Raw genomic sequence first — 15,920 nt, 5'->3', positions numbered from 1 at the left:
TGCTAAGCGCCTCACCGGGGCTATTTTTTTCGTGGAAGACATGCTATTATTACCCCCATTTTACAGAGGAGGAAACAGGCAGACAGAGGTTTTTAGGGGCGGGGTTCAGGTTTCTTACTTCCTCTGGGTAGTTTATAACATTAAAAGTGAAGGAGATTCTGAGTGCTGAGACCCTGCCGCCATCCCCACTCCCCGCCCCCTTGTCTCGGGTGCCCCCTGCACTCCGCCAAGCCCAGGGAACAGAAACCGCCAGGACACCTCAAATAATTAAACCCAAGCCACAGAAATGACTCAGAAAAAGGACCCCTTGGGATCTCCCACAGGAGGCAGGCCCTTCGCTGTGACCCCTTCAGGGCCTGCTCGTGGCCCCAGGCTGGTCCATCCAAAGTCCAGGGGCCAGTCACTCTCCCGCAGCAGCCAGGCCCCTGCAGCCATCTTCCCTGTCTCTCCAGCCTCCTTCCACTTCTTCCCCACCAAATCCCACGCTCGGCCTTGGCTCACCCCGCTGCCAGGGACAGCTGGTGTGGCAGCTGCCTACCCAGAGTCCTTTGTGGACACCCCCACGCTACACCCTACCCGGGGCTCCCAGAAGCTGCAGCCTGCCCACACCCCCATAACACCGGGGGTACCAACAGCCTGTGGGTGTCAGCCCCAAGCATAGGAAGACTGCCTGTTTGTGCCAAGGGCATGAAAATGGTGGAGGGCCAGGAGCTTGGCCTGACACGGAAGTGGCCAAGGGGGTCCTCCACTTCCCAGGCCATCCCCGGAGGTCTTGACCTTTGTCCTGCCTCTGGACACCGATGAATGTGGCAGAGAGAGCAAGACCCGTGACCTCACACAACTAGGTTCACTTCAGTCAAATTAATATATGATGAGGGATGATTCCGGGAAGATGGTAGAAGAGTAAAGTAAAAAAAAAAAAAAGCTGCTTCAACCCTAAAAAGTAATGTGAAATGGTTCCCTGCCCAGAGAGAATTTACAGAAGAGCTCAAAAAAGAATTTAAAAATCATGAGACACTGAGGAAAAACTTTTAAAAAATTAAAAAGAACCATCCAAGAAGAGCAAGATTATGAAAAGAAAGTCAACCAACTGGAAGAGGAGATCCTGAATGTTAGGAAAGAAAATGACTCTTTGAAAATTAAAATCGGGGAAGGGGAAGCCAGGGAAGCTATGAGAGACAAACCAGATTATAAAGAATGAGAAAATACCCAAAGAGATACTAAAGAAGGGAAAGGGACCTGTGTGTGCCAAAATGTTTGTGGCAGCCCTGTTTGTAGTGGCCAGAAACTGGAAAATGAATGGATGCCCATCAGTGGGAGAATGGTTGGATAAATTGTGGTATATGAATGTTATGGAATATTATTGTTCTGTAAGAAATGACCAGCAGGATGAATACAGAGAGGACTGGCGACACTTACAGGAACTGATGCTGAGTGAAATGAGCAGAACCAGGAGATCATTATACACTTCGACAACGATATTGTATGAGGATGTATTCTGATGGAAGTGGATTTCTTTGACAAAGAGAAGATCTAACTCTGTTTCAATTGATCAAGGATGGACAGAAGCAGCTACACCCAGAGAAAGAACACTGGGAAATGAATGTAAACTGTTTGCATTTTTGTTTTTCTTCCCGGGGTTAATTCTACCTTTTGAATCCAATTCTCCCTGTGCAACAAGAGAACTGCTCGGTTCTGCACACATATATTGTATCTAGAATATACTGTAACCTATTCAACATGTAAAGGCCTGCTTGCTATCTGGGGGAGGGGGTGGAGGGAGGGAGGGGAAAAGTCAGAACAGAAGAGAGTGCAAGGGATAATGTTGTAAAAAATTACCCTGGCATGGGTTCTGCCAATAAAAAGTTATTTAAAAAAAAAAGAATGAGAAAATAGAACACAATGTGAAACATAAGAAAAACAACAAAACTGGAGAACCAATCAAGAGAAAATCTAAGAACAATCAGACTATGTGAAAGTTGTGACCAAAAAGAATCTTGATACAATTATACAAGAAATATTCCAAGAAAATTATCATGAAATGATAAAACAAGAGGGGAAAGTAGAAACAGAGAAAATCACTTCAACAAGATCCTACAAAGAAAACTTTCAGGAACATTAGTGCTAAATTTCAAAAACCCCAGATCAAAGAGAAAATTTTACAAGCATCACAACATCACATCACAACAAAAGAAGCGACAACTCAAATATGCTGGAGCTACAATTGCATTTGCATTAGACTTATAAGTGGCTACAATAAAAGACTTCAGGTCCTAGAATACTATATATCGACAATCAAAAGAACTTGGGTTGTGGCTGAAAATATCATATCCAGCAAAATTAAGTATACAGTTGAATTAAAAAAAAAAAGGTCATTTAATGAACTGTCAGATTTTCAGATTAAACAAACCTGAACTCAATAGAAAACTTGACACATAAAAGTCAACATCAAAGATTACTTTTAAAAGACTCATTAAGAACAAAGTGTTTGTTTTATATGTGAAGATATAAACCATATGTCTAAGATTGTCCTTAGGGGTGTGTGTGTGTGTGTGTGTGTGTGTGTGTGTAAGTGTGTAGGGAAGTGTGATAAATAGGGAGAGAAAGATAATGGAGGGATTCAGGGGACGGGGAGGAGAGGAGGGAAGTTAAGTTCGCAAGGTCACGCTAGTGAGTTAGCAGGGATAGGAAACAGAGATATCCCCAAGCACAGTAACAAGGATCTAGAGTAGAATTTATTAGAGAAAAAAGGGCTAGGAACAATCCCAGTCAAAGTTTAAAAACAGTCAAGAGAGAGAGAGAGACCTACATTTTACAATAGCCAGATTATTTTAGACACCTATATCTCTGTGTGTGTGTGTGTGTGTGTGTGTGTGTGTGTGTATAGGAGTATATCTGTGTGTTCATGTGTGTCTATGTGAACATATCCGTGCTTAAGTGTAATCTGCTTGGGGAAGGGGGGACGGAGGAAAGGGGAAAAAAGAATAAAGTAAAAAAGTGCACAGTAGAGAACAAAAGAAAACCCATAAGGAAGCAAAGGAAAGCTGGGCAGAGGGAGCCATGGCAGGGCCAGTACCATCCACCCATCTGGCAGAGGGAGACTGGCGGTGGCAGTACCAGCCACCCAGCTGGCAGAGGGAGCCTGGCGGTGGCAGTACCAACCCAAGCAGCTGGCAGAGGGAGCCATGGCAGGAGCAGTACCAACCAAGCAGCTGCCAGAGGGAGCCATGGCAGGAGCAGTACCAACCAAGCAGCTGGCAGAGGGAGCCATGGCAGGGGCAGTACCAGCCACCCAGCTGGCAGAGGGAGCCTGGCGGTGGCAGTACCAGCCACCCAGCTGGCAGAGGGAACCTGATGGTGGCAGTACCAACCAAGCAGCTGGCAGAGGGAGCCTGGCAGTGGCAGTACCAACCAAGCAGCTGGCAGAGGGAGCCATGGCAGGAGCAGTACCAGCCCAAACAGCTGGCAGAGGGAGCCATGGCAGGGGCAGTACCAGCCACCCAGCTGGCAGAGAGCCTGTAAAGGGCTGAAACCATTGAGTCGATGCGCTGAGGTCAGGAATGCCGAGCACTTGGGGCTGATTACCGATTGGACGATACTCTATGGGCATATGCTGGGAAAATGGTCCTTCCCACTATCCTGGGCTAGCTCAATGATTGGTGTACACAGAGGATTGTAGGAGGGACGAGGGGGCGGAGTAAGAGGAGCCAGGGTCTCTTTGGCGGTAGACGAGGGAGAAAGTGGTTGTGGAGATTCTGCCTCCATCCTGTTCAATCCCGCATCTAAGACTAAGAATAAAGACTAAGGACTTTTGCTTATCCTAACTCTGGCTGATTCTGGGGTGTCCTGGGTGCTAGCGGTTGTCCAGGAGCCATGGCAGGGGCAGTACCAGTCACGCAGCTGGCAGAGGGAGCTTGGTGGTGGTTGTACCAGCCACTCATCTGGCAGAGGGAGCCATGGCAGGGGCAGTACCAACCACCCAGATGGCAGAGGGAGCCTGGCAGTGGCAGTACCAACCAAGCAGCTGGCAGAGGGTGCCATGGCGGGGGCAGTACCAGCCACCCAGATGGCACAGGGAGCCTGGCGGTGTGTACTATTGCAGAGCCGGGTGTCAGGGAGAGTGGGCACCATGGCACTGGTCAGCTGGCACTGCTATTTCTCCATCACTCGAGGGGGAGCTGCAGCTGCCCATTACAAACCTGCTAGAATACCTGCTTGCCCTAAATTCGCAGGGTTGGCTCCTAGAGCCCAGGAGGTGGGTGGTCCAACACTATCTTAGACCCTCGCTGGCTTAACCTCAGTTCCCTCGGCTGTGAAATGGCAGTGGCCAAAGGTCCTGCCCCCCAGGCAGCCATTACATCCACAAGAAGGAGAAGGGCCAGGAAGGCTGGGCTCTGGGGTCCTCCCTGATCTGGGAAGAATGCCGGGCTCTGGGGGCAATGTGGGGGAATTGGTGAAGGAAGGAGGGAAAGCGAATGGCAGCTTCCTGGGGAAGGGTCTGGGGAAGGGTCCGGGGCTGTTCGCTGGTTCAGTTGTCCTGCTCGTGATCCCACTTGATAGTGAGGGAAAGGGCAGCACAAGGAAGTGGGAGGGGCCTTCGGGCTCTCCCAAGTGTGGGGGCTGCAGCCAGCCAGGGAAGGTGGGCAGTGAAAGGCTGAGGTCCGAGAGAACTGGGCCGGAGTGGGGAGGCCTGGAGGGCAGCACCTAGGAAACCTGGCCCCAAACGCCTTTTATTATAAAAAAGGGCCCCACAGGATTACAGGTCCAGGGGTCACTGAGCCACAGGCACCTAGAAGGGATGGACCGTGCATCCCTCAGACCAAGGGAAGCAGAAGCTACCTGCTGACCTTCCCGCCTGCTGACCTTCCCGCCTGCTGACCTTCCTGCCTGCTGACCTTCCCACCTGCTGACCTTCCCGCCTGCTGACCTTCCCGCCTGCTGACCTTCCCACCCGCCCACTGCTCCCCCTGCTCCCAGGGCAGCTGTCTCTCTGAGGCTCCCGGGGAGGCCACACTAGCCGGGCAGCCCTCACCCCCACGCTCTCACTGACTGGACCGGCCCCAAGAAGGACTGACATTTTCTATGGATCGAAGGGGGATGGAAGGAATCATTGCGCTGTCCGTCCTCGGGTCCAATCAGCGTTAATCGGGCGGACAGAGTCGCTCAGAGTTCCATAGAGAAGGCCTCCGAGCCGGAGCTCCCTGGCTTCCCTCGAAGCCGGGGCCTCCCCCCTTGCTCTGCCTTGGGCTAGTGCCCAGGGTCAGCTTGGCAGAGGTGACCGGAGGGTCCCCAATTTATCTCTGAGCCTCGGGACCAAGCACTTGTCCAAGGGAAGCAGCAGACCGCGCCCACTCACTGACCGACAGCCGGACCACTTCCTCCCTCCCGGTCCATGGGCGTGAGACGGCCCTCACGGCCCCAGACTTGCGACCCCACGTGACTGATTCAGCCTGTGATTGGCCGTTCTGGAATGGCCGAGGCGCCCAGCCCCACAGACAGGCCTGGAGGGAGGAGCCCCGAAGTCCACTTCGCTGCCCGGGCCAAGGACCCTTTCTTAAAGTGCCTCAGTCTCCCTTGTTGTCGGTGGGATCATTTTAATCTGCCCAGAAGGAGGGAAGCAGGGAGGAGAGAGGGAGGGAGCACGAACCTCCCTCACGGAAGCTAATCCCAAACACACCGTAGCCCAGTAACACGGACGGAGACTGAGGAGAGGAGACCCACAGGAAGACCACACACCCAGGGCCTTCCCACGCCTTCGGGGCAGGGGGAGGCAAGACCCCCAGCACAGAGCAGGCTCCGAACCTCAGTCCGAGGCAGCGAGGCCCTATCATCCAGCGCCTCTCGCTCCACTTGTCCGTGAGCGCGCATCCCCAGAGCCGTGGGGAGGCTGGAGAAGTCGGGCTCGCCTCGTCTGCTCTGAGAATCCTTGAGTCTGGGCGCCGGGCCCTTCCCCCCGTTTCTCCTCTTCCTCACTTCTCCCACTGTCCTAGAATTGGAGGGACGCGTTGGGGACTTCGGGGAAGGGGGGCTCCCCTTGGAAGAGGTCTTGGATCCGTTCTGACCGGCCTGCGGGCGAGCAAGGATCAACAAGCCGGCTGACATTGGCCCGCGGGACGCTTCCCCGGGACCTGAGCTTTTCATGGAAGAAGGAGTCTTGTGAGGGCCAGGGCTCGGTCAGGAGGCCCTTGGGCTCCTTCCAAGCCAAGGAGCCCGCCGGCCCTCCTCAGGCCAGGCTGCCCCAGAGCTCCAGCCGAGCCCTCCCTGACTGGTCCCAGTGAAGGCGAGCGCTCTCTGCCTCCCCCTCCAGTCCCCGGGAGGCCCTGGGAAGGCTGGGCTCTTGGGGAGCCCCACTCCCAGTCAGAGAGCAGAAAAAAGGGTTCCCTCGGCTGCCGGCCCAGAGAAAAGACTTTCCCTTTGCCCTCCCCGCCCTCGGCTGCTTCTTCCGCCCCTGGGCTTGTGTTTGCTGCTCTTTGGCCACCCGGGAACATCAGGAGGGGGTCCGGGATGGTAACAGGCAGGGAGGCTTTGGGGTTCTAATTAACAAAGCGAGTGATTAGCCCCAGAACAAAGCGGCTGAAAGTCTGGCTGAGGCTGAAAGTGAGGAACAAAGGCCCGAGACAATGAGAAATCGGAGCTCTCTCGTGCTCCTTGGTTCCACAATAGAGCCATTAAGGCCCCAGCCCCAGCAGCCTCCTCCCCCCCCCCCCCCCCCTCCTGCGCCTCCCAGGCTTTTCTCCATTTAAAACTAAAGTTTTTCCAAAGTCACGTTAGAGACAATTGCTATTTTTAAACCTTGCCATTAGAAAGGTTTCATTGTGTTCCTTTCACACTCACACTCACACACACACTCTCACACACACACATACACACACACACACTCATACACCTCAATGCAAAATGAGAGATTTCTGCCATTTGGGGGCAGAGCAAGATGAAAAAAAGCATCCTCCCAAGGGCCCAGAGAAGCAAACACAAAACATTGGGGGGATGGGGAGAGGAGAGGGCGAGCACTAGCAAGGAAGTCAAAGGTTTCCCAGAGGAGACGCCAGAACTGAGGGGGAGGAAAGTCCAAGGTTCTCGGGCTGAGGGACGGGAGGAGGAGTGGGGGGGGGGGGGTCATCCCTCAGAAGGCCCAGTCTTTCCTCCCAAAGGAACTTCTCTGCGTCAGTCACTGTGCGTTCACTTTCCCTCCCCCACCACCTCTTCAGTGGAGCGGCCATGATAACTCCACAGAGCCCAGTAAGTCTCTGAGTCCGTCTCTGGCAGAAGGTGGGCAGGCTCCCAGAACACAGCCCCAAGTGGCCCGACAGCTGCCAACCTTCCCTTCCCGCCCCCCAGACTTGCCAGTCACTGCCAAGGGCACCACCGTGCTCAGGCTCCCAACCCGGCCGCCGTCCTTGGGGCCCCCCTCTCAGCCCCCAGCCCCATCGCTCCTGTATCCCCTTCTCTCCGCTCCCCCGCTGCCACCTGGTGCAGCCATACAGTAGGCACTTAATAACTGCTGCTTATTTAGTGTCATTTTAACATAGTCTTCTAATAAGTGAGTGCCCCCATCCATGGGGAGTAGCTGAACATGGGGATGTGACAGAACACGCCAGTGTAAGAAATAACGAAGGGACAAGTTTAGAGAAACTTGGGGAAAGCTGCACAAACAGAGAGAAGCAAGCATATCCTGGGCCAGACGCTCGGCCCAGTTCCGACTCTCCGCCCAGTTCTGACCCTCAGCCCGGCCCGGATGCTCAGCTCAGTTCTGACTCTGGGCCCAGTTCCAACTCTTGGCCCAGTTCTGACCCTCAGTCTGGCCCGGATGCTTGGCCCAGTCCAGACGCTCAGTCTGGCTCAGGATTAGCAGGCCAGAGTCTTGGCTAAGGCACAGAATACATGAGTCTGCAAGAAGGGATGTGGGAAATGGCCAAAACGACAATCACACATTAAATATAAGATTTACAGGATGAATCTGCAAGCATTTTAAAAATTCAGAATTTTTAACTTAGAAAAAGTCCGAACCAAAACAGAACATGCTCGAAATCCAAACGGGAACCACAAAGAGAAGCTTCAGTTTAAAAAGTTGATTTGAGCAACGAACAGATTAAGTGGTGAAAACACATTGGTGGATTTATTCTTTCAATGAACCGGTGGTTTCTGGCACGTTAGCTCTCTTTTCCAATTAAAAAATTGTTATTACTTTGGCAAAATACACTTGGGGAGCAATTAAAACTTTCATCTCTTCTATTCTTCCTTTTCCAGTCTAATTATGGCTTTTTTTTAAAGAAACATTTACTGGTCACTAGAGAAAAAATTATTTTCAGTCCTACTATTTTGAGAATCCCAAGAGAAGACGACACAGTTCAGTTTCTAAAATACTGCTCCAAATTTTCATGGAGTTTATGGGACATTTCCAATTTTGTCGAACATTTCCAGATGACGACGACAATGGGCAGATTCCTCTAGAGATGATGATGAACTTCTTCCATTTCCTAGAACAGAGAAGCCGTAACACATTATCGGGTGAGCTGGATTAGAAATGGGGGGTGGCCCCACGGATGGCCCAAATGGAAGAGCTGAAGAAGGACAGGTAGGAATTCAGACCGCCTGGGCCTGGTGAAAAGCTGAAGCTGGCGCCAGGGAAGTCCTGGCAGCCGTCGCAATGCGAGGAGCAGAGCGGGGGACCCCGGCTGTCGACTGGCCCCGTGGCCAACACCAGAGACCATCGGCTCCTCTCCTACCACTGGTCAGTCAAGCCAGTGACAGAGAAAGGATGGAGTCAGGATGTGACCCAGCTAAAACCCAGGTGTGACTCCAGAGGAACAAGAAAAAGAGCCTGGCTAAGCACGGGGGCCAGCATTTTAAAGGCCACCTGTTTCTTCATCAAAGGCAAAAACAAAAGTCCTTTAGCTTCAAGTTCTCTCTCTCCCCCTTCTCTTCTGTTCTCATTCTCTCTGTCTCTGTCTGTCTCTTTGTCTCTCTCTGTCTCTGTCTCTCTCTCACTCTGTGTCTCTGTCTCTGTCTCTCCCTCTGTCTGTCTGTCTGTCTGTCTCTCTCTCTCTCTCTCTCTGTGTCTGTCTCCATCTCTCTCTCTCTCCCCCTCCTCTCTTCCTATCTTCCTCCCTCCCTCCTCTCCCACTTTTCTCTCTTTTATGTATTTGTCTAGCTTTCTTTCCCTGTTTTCTGTCTTTCCAACTCAAGCTGGTTTTTGGCTCCTTAAATTCGTCTAAGCTCATCTCCCCAGCTCTCTCCTAAGCCCTCTGCTTTTTAATAGTTTTTATTTTACTCTAATCCTAATAAACATGAATAAAACATTCAGAGAGATAATCCGTAAAACCAGGCTACAAATTAATTACAATTTGTTTACAAAGGAAATGACAAAAAGCCTGGCAGCATCTCAGGCTCCCTGCAGGCAGCTGGGGATAAGGTAGGTAGGGGAGCTCTGTACTCCAAACCCACTCTCAGGCACCCAGCTCATCTGTCTCAACCTCAGTTTTCTCAGCTGTCAAATGGGACAATGCAATCTCAGCCTCACCCGGTTGCTGTCAGAATCGGTTGGAACAGTAGCCGCCACACAGTGCTCTGCAAACCTCGAAGGGCTATGAAAAGGCCGGCTGGTCCTATTACACTCCCTTTCATTTCTAAGTATTTCTGTTAAATTCTGTCCCTGTCCTCTGAGCATCACCATGGCAGTGTGGACATACAGGAGTCTCTTCCTGGGTCTGCACCTTCCTGCATATTTCCCTTTTCTTTCTTTCCAAATTCTGTCCCTCCCTAAGCCAGTAAGCAGTTAGATCCAGCTCATCCATGTGCCGTTACATAGCACGCTTCCACCCACATCACACCATATTTCTCTTTTCTCACAGCACAATCAATAGAGCGGTTCACCCCATTAACCCGCACACCTGGTTCTTCCATTTCAGGGTCAGCCATGACAGCGGAGCAGGAGAAAGCCAGTCCAGTCCCCAGACACCCATTCCAACAAAAACCAGAGAATGCCAGGCTGAGGGATGATGGGTAAACTGAGAGAAAGCACAGGAAGTCGTTTTTCCAGCCCAGGCCCACAGATCAGTGAGTCCCTGGCCTCACACCAGGGTTATGACCCCGGTCCCCAGGATCAGGGACCAGAGCGAGGGCTTAGTACTTCTGCAGTTCTGAACCTGCGGGAAGATGCCAGAGGATGGAACCAGCAACCGTCCACTGGCACTCAACCCAAGGCAGGTCTGCACTTGAGCTGTCGGATTCCAAACTGGAGTCTGAAATCTGGAAATCTGGAAAGGACTCATCAGTCCACGGCCTAGATTAGAAAGTTTATAGCTCCCTGGTTCAAGCTGCCTCTGAAACCCTTGAAAAATGCACAAACAAAAAGAAAACAAACAAAAATGAATCCCATGAAAAAGAGTTGATGTGGTACAAAGGATGCCTGAGAATAAACCCAGAAGACTTCCAAAGATCATCAAGATCAAATAAAATTCCTAGAAGAAACAAACAAATGGTATTATGCTTTTTTCTTTAAGACTTTAAAAAATAATATTATGAATTAGGTGAGAGCACTACATCAAGTAGAAAAGAAATGTGAGTTTGGGAGGAAACAAGAATTTTTTAAAAAGAGAATTAAAGTCTTATCCAAGAAGGAAGATTCTGAAAATTAGAAAGGGTTAAACAGAAATAAATGACTTTAGGAGAAAACAAGGAATATCAAAACAAAGATTAAAAAAAGAAAATGTGAAGCATTTTTTATCAAAAACAATTGAGCAGGGGCAGTTAAATGGTGCAGTGAATAGAGTATCAGCCTTGAAGTTAGGAGGACTTGAGTTCAAATCTGATCTCTTAATACTTCCTAGCTGTGTAACCCTGGGCAAGTCATTTAACCCCAATTGCCTCAAAAAAAAAAAAAAAAAAAAAAAAAAAAAAAAACCAAGCAGGAAAACTGATCAAGAAGAGAAAATTTAAGACTCTGTGGAATACCTGAAAGCTATGACCCAAAGAAAAAGCCTAGTCATGACATTTCAAGAAATCATGACAAATCAAGAAATATTCAAGAAAGAATATTGCTCAGATCTATTAGAATAAAAGGGTGAAGTCTTAAAAATAATAAGAATCTGACAGTATCCTCCTGTAAGAAACTCTGAAATGAATATCTGTCATCACCAAAACCCAGAATTTTCAGGTCAAAGAAAATTAAAAAAAAAAAAAAAAAGAAAGAAAGAAAGCATATAGGGTTCTAGTATTGAGGCACCGGATGGCCTGGTGTAAAACTAAGCAGCTCTCACTAGAAAAGAGCAGAGAGCATGGAACACAAAGATACAAAGCCCTCCAAGAGCTTCCATTCTACAGAGGATTATATTATGTACGACAAAGAATACCATCTGGGTTTAAATATGTGTCTGTTACACGATGCTACTTGTGTGATCCAGGGCAAGTTTCCCCTTCCTCATTTGTCAAATAACAGCACTGAAAGAAATGGCTACTGACCTAGAGCTGGCTTTCTCCCTAGATCTGGGGCCCACTAGGAAAATAAACATACACTAAAAACATGGAGTTTGTGGAAGGATGGGGGAGGCTTAAGTTAAATTCAGAGTGTTTTATGTGACAGCTGGAGAATCTGGTTTTTGTCCTCCAGGCACTAAGAGGACATTAGAGCCTTCTCACTAGGGGAGACACTGATTGGTGCTTTAGGAAGATTCTTTTGGCAGCTGAGTGGGGTTGAGCTGGAGAGAGGAAAGACTGGAAGCAATGATCCCTTCTATGTCTTCAGGTAACTGTTTCTCCTTTCATTGGTTTGCCCTTCCTTTTCCATTCCTTTGCCCAGCACCCTAGAACTGGCCCTAATCCTCTCAAACTTGGATCAATATTAATCACAACATCTCACGGGGCCAGAGCACGCCCAGTATAGATAGAAAGACAAGTAAGACAGCAGGACCAGTGTTGTTATTCCATTTTCCCCGCCTGCCAGAATGAGTGCTCCCATGGATTTCCATTGGGCCCCTTCCCTGGCCACAGAGTTGCAATGGAAGGATCCCCATGACACCCGTCCCTGAAGGCACAATAAAAGGCCATCACTGGGAGAAGAAACAGGACACAGAGGACACAGCACCCGGGGGCTCTGAGCCATCAAGAGGAGGAGGGAGCGTGTTCCAGACATGCAACAAGGAGCAGGGGATGAAGGCCAGCGGTTCCTAAGCTAAAAATAGGAAATAAGCTAAAAGGTAGAGAGGGCTTTAACTCCTAGTTACACTCTTTTTAGTTTATTCTAAAAGCAACAAGGAGCCACTGGAGTCTTCTGAATATGAGAGCCATGGCAAGACCCCATTATCTCAAATTTCTATGGAAGCCGGGCCGCTTAAAGTGGGACTCTTACCTTGCCCCTAAATTCTTGGGTACTGCGCCCGGTCAGGAAGTTCTTGCGTTCTGGTTTTCTCTCTGTCTCAAGTTCTATCTGCTTCCTTGTAACCGGCCCTTGTTACCTCGAGTCCTGCCCTGTGGGGCCAAGCAGAACCATCTGAGACCCTCCTGCCCGCGGCAGTGTTTCAGATCCTTAAAGCCAGCTGTCAGGGGCTCCTATGTCCGTATCATTAGTGGTCATCATGGAGCCCAGTCTCCATACAGGCTGCCTTTTTGTGGAACTCTCCCTCCTCCCCGTGGCAGTCTTTCAGGTCCTTAAAAGGACATACGATTAGCAGTTAATGAGGGTGAAGATTTGCTGGTGGGAGAAGGGATAAATGGGCCAGTCTGTGGAATGTGGGGCACCCAAGACTCTGGCAGGACTGACCCGAATTTGGGCTGATGAGGAAAGCTTGACGCGAGTGGCTTGTTTGCTTCCCATTCTTTCCCTGCTCTGAATGGCAGAAAGGGAGGCATCCGGGTACGTGAGCCACAAGTAATGTCGACATCGTGTCTATGAGCTCACTAGAGCCCCAACAAGGGCGCTGGAGGCACTTAGGGTGAGCCTGAAATTTTAGGAAGGGCAAAGGGAATTCCTGAGGCAGGTACCAATGACCCAGACACCTTCCAAGTCAGCTGTCTAGAGGGAAACTCGAGGACAGCCCTGGCTTGTGCAGAAAGAGAAGCTACCAGTTTGGCCACATCGGCACCAGGACACAACCACGAGTAAAAATCACAAAGGCGAGTGAGACTAACCCTGAACTGTTATAAAACAAGGATTCCACAAACGAGTCTAAAGACATGATACAAATGATGACATCCACGGGAGAATGCTCTTGGATTACTGGAGCCATCGGATCCTGAGGCACAGACGTTTCCTCCTCTGAGGCTCACAGGCCCTTTTCAAGTTGCTGTGGGAAGTAACAGGCAAGGTCTGGGAGGGTAACGAGGGGTGACTTGGTCCAGTCACCACAGCCCAGTCATTATTTTTTAAAGGCACATGCTAGCTGATCTCAATGACAAATCAGGAATAAATTCTCTACACATTGCCATTAAGGCAGAAAACATTATACAAATCCAGAGAAAGAACATGGAATCTGAATGCACATCAAACAAATGTTCACTTTCTCTATTTTTGGGGGTTTTGTTTTCTTTTGTTGTTCTTTCATAACATGACTAATATAGAAATCTGTTTTACATGATTGCACATAGTTGACAAGTAATTGCTTACCGTCTTAGGGAGGACGGAAAAAATTGGAACTTAAAATTTTACTTAAAGAAATGTTAATCCAAGGCAATCCCAACAAACTCCAGACAGAAAATTCCATTTACACCCAGCAAAAGAACTGTGGAGATTAAATGTAAATCAACACATGCTTTGTTCACTTCTTTTTTTGTTTTTTGTTATCCTTTCCCATGGTTTTTCCCTTTTGTTCTGATTTTTTCTTTCACAACATGATTCATAAAGCAATGTGCATTAGAATAAATAAATAAAAATTTTAAAATGTTTAAAATTGTCTCAATATGTAATTGGAAAAAAGAAAAGAAAAGAAGATTAAATGATATACTTTCAAAGCAAAGGTCTAACAGACTCTGCATATTTAACAGCTCTTAGAAGTTCTGGTTAGAAAACCACCTCCAAGATGGGGACACATCCTACTAGATTTTGCTGCTCACCACAAAAGTATTCATTTTATTGCATTCAAAGACAGGCCGAGGATACAAAGGGACAAACACCCATGAGTCGCCTGAGAGTGTGTACAATGCAGCTAAGGGAGGCCTGTCAGAATGCATCTGGAGCAGTGATCCCAGAAGTCCAGAGGACCCTAGGAAATTGGGCCCCGTCCCCATAGGGCAGAGGCCACTGTCCAATATCCCCGAAGGAAGCCGCCTGGCCTGCAGCCCCTTCACAAGGTCCTCAGCTCTGCTCTCAGGTGCCATGGAAGAGACCTCAAGTCCGCTGTCTCTGCAGACTCCTCAACGCCATCAAGCTACATCAAAGTCTGTTCAGAGAGAAACAGAGCTCTCCTCCTCCAAGAGCTCAAGCTTCACTTAGCCTCCAAGGTTTCCTCCAAAGGCAGCCCTCATGGTGGAAAGAACTCTCAGACCATCCCGAGCCCCGGGGAAACAGCGTCACACCTTGGAGTGGCTGACCCGGAAGGCCGATTTGTGAGGGTGCAAAAGAGCACGCCATGAGTACCTACTGTGCGCTGGGCACTGTGCTTTCCAGGAGTCCCCAGCTCTGTGCAGACAAGGTCTAGACAGGATAAAGTGCAAAGGGTCTGCAGAGCTGGGGGCCATGGCAGCCATGAAGGAGAAGATGGGATCTGCGGTGGGACAGGAGGAAGCCTCTGGGAGGCAGAGATGGGAACAGGAATTGCAGCGGGAGGATCAAAGGGAGAAAACGGGAGGGTCCCGTGTGAGACCCAGAGAGGTGGCTGGCGCCCCCCCACAGCGGCAGGTTGGGGCAAAAGTCAGGAAATAGGAAAAAGGCTGAGGGCGGGCTGGGAGAGGTTTAGAAGCGTTTGAGTGACAAGCAGAAGATTTTCCATCACAATAATTCCAAATTTCACTCTGCAATCATGAAGCCACCCAGACAAAATGAAACCCTAAGCCTATTATTATCCACAGCTGAGTCACATAATCTCGGAGCTGGAAGGGGCCCTGAAGATCATTTAATACAAATGAGGAAACTGAGGGTCTCAAGGGGTGAGCTCGGCTCTGGTTCTCCTGACCCCCGTCCCCGCCTCGTCTCTGAAGCGGGAACAAACATTAAATAGGTGAAGCAGGTGACCCGAAGCCGCTTTCAGAGAGTCAATCGTGTCGGACTTCAAATCTTATCAGCGTCACGATTCCTTTGTGCTCAAACTCCTCTCGGACTGTCTGTCTTCCACAAGATAGGATTAGCAACAATTATTATTCGGCGACTTCAGCCTTAGGCCTGGATGAGCTCGCCGCCCCACGGCCTAAGCCGCCCCGAGCCGCCCGGAGAATTGCCGGCTGACATTTTGCCCCAGATACCTGGGCTCAAGGACTTAGCGGAAGCTGGGGGACATTCGGCGTCCACAAGCCTCGTTTCGGTGATTAAATGCTTCCAGGCTAAGCGCATCTGGGGCTCGGCTCTATTATTCACAAGGAGGAGCATTTCCTGGTTAGTTTAAGAACTCCATGGAAATCTCCCAGCATTTGCTCATCAGGCCCTTATTGTCTCACAGGTGGGTCTCCCCCTTCCGCTAATGAATCCCTAAGCCTTGATCTTCCCCACTGGCAAACTCCAACCGCGTCCATCCCGCCTGTCCCAGAGGAGGCTTCTCCGCCCACGCCGGGGCACAAAAGCCGCTTATTGAAGCGTCCGCGCTGCTAAGTACGACGGGCGGCAGTCCTGATCGCGGAGGCTGCACATGCTCGTAACCGAGTCCGAAGGTGACGGGATCCCAGAGACGCGCCGACAAAGAGCCCACACCAGCCCATTCTCCGGGTAGGAAAGACGTGGTCCCGAGCATTTCAGTAAAACAGAAAAGTTGGGGGCGGGGCTTGCAGGCTTACCGAGG

The 15,920-nt window shown here is 49.9% G+C and overlaps 1 protein-coding gene across 1 annotated transcript in view; it reads right to left on the bottom strand.

The window, feature by feature from the left end:
* The window catches only part of SDHAF3 (succinate dehydrogenase complex assembly factor 3), a 37,293-nt gene that overhangs the window by 7,638 nt on the left and 13,735 nt on the right, over positions 1 to 15,920 (bottom strand). The gene's annotated exons all lie outside the window — the stretch shown is intronic.

This window comes from Antechinus flavipes, chromosome 5 (assembly GCF_016432865.1).
Source record: "Antechinus flavipes isolate AdamAnt ecotype Samford, QLD, Australia chromosome 5, AdamAnt_v2, whole genome shotgun sequence".
Taxonomy (NCBI): Eukaryota; Metazoa; Chordata; class Mammalia; order Dasyuromorphia; family Dasyuridae; genus Antechinus; species Antechinus flavipes.
The sequence above is the reverse complement of the archived record's forward strand: the minus strand, read 5'-3'. Positions and strand labels throughout refer to the sequence as shown.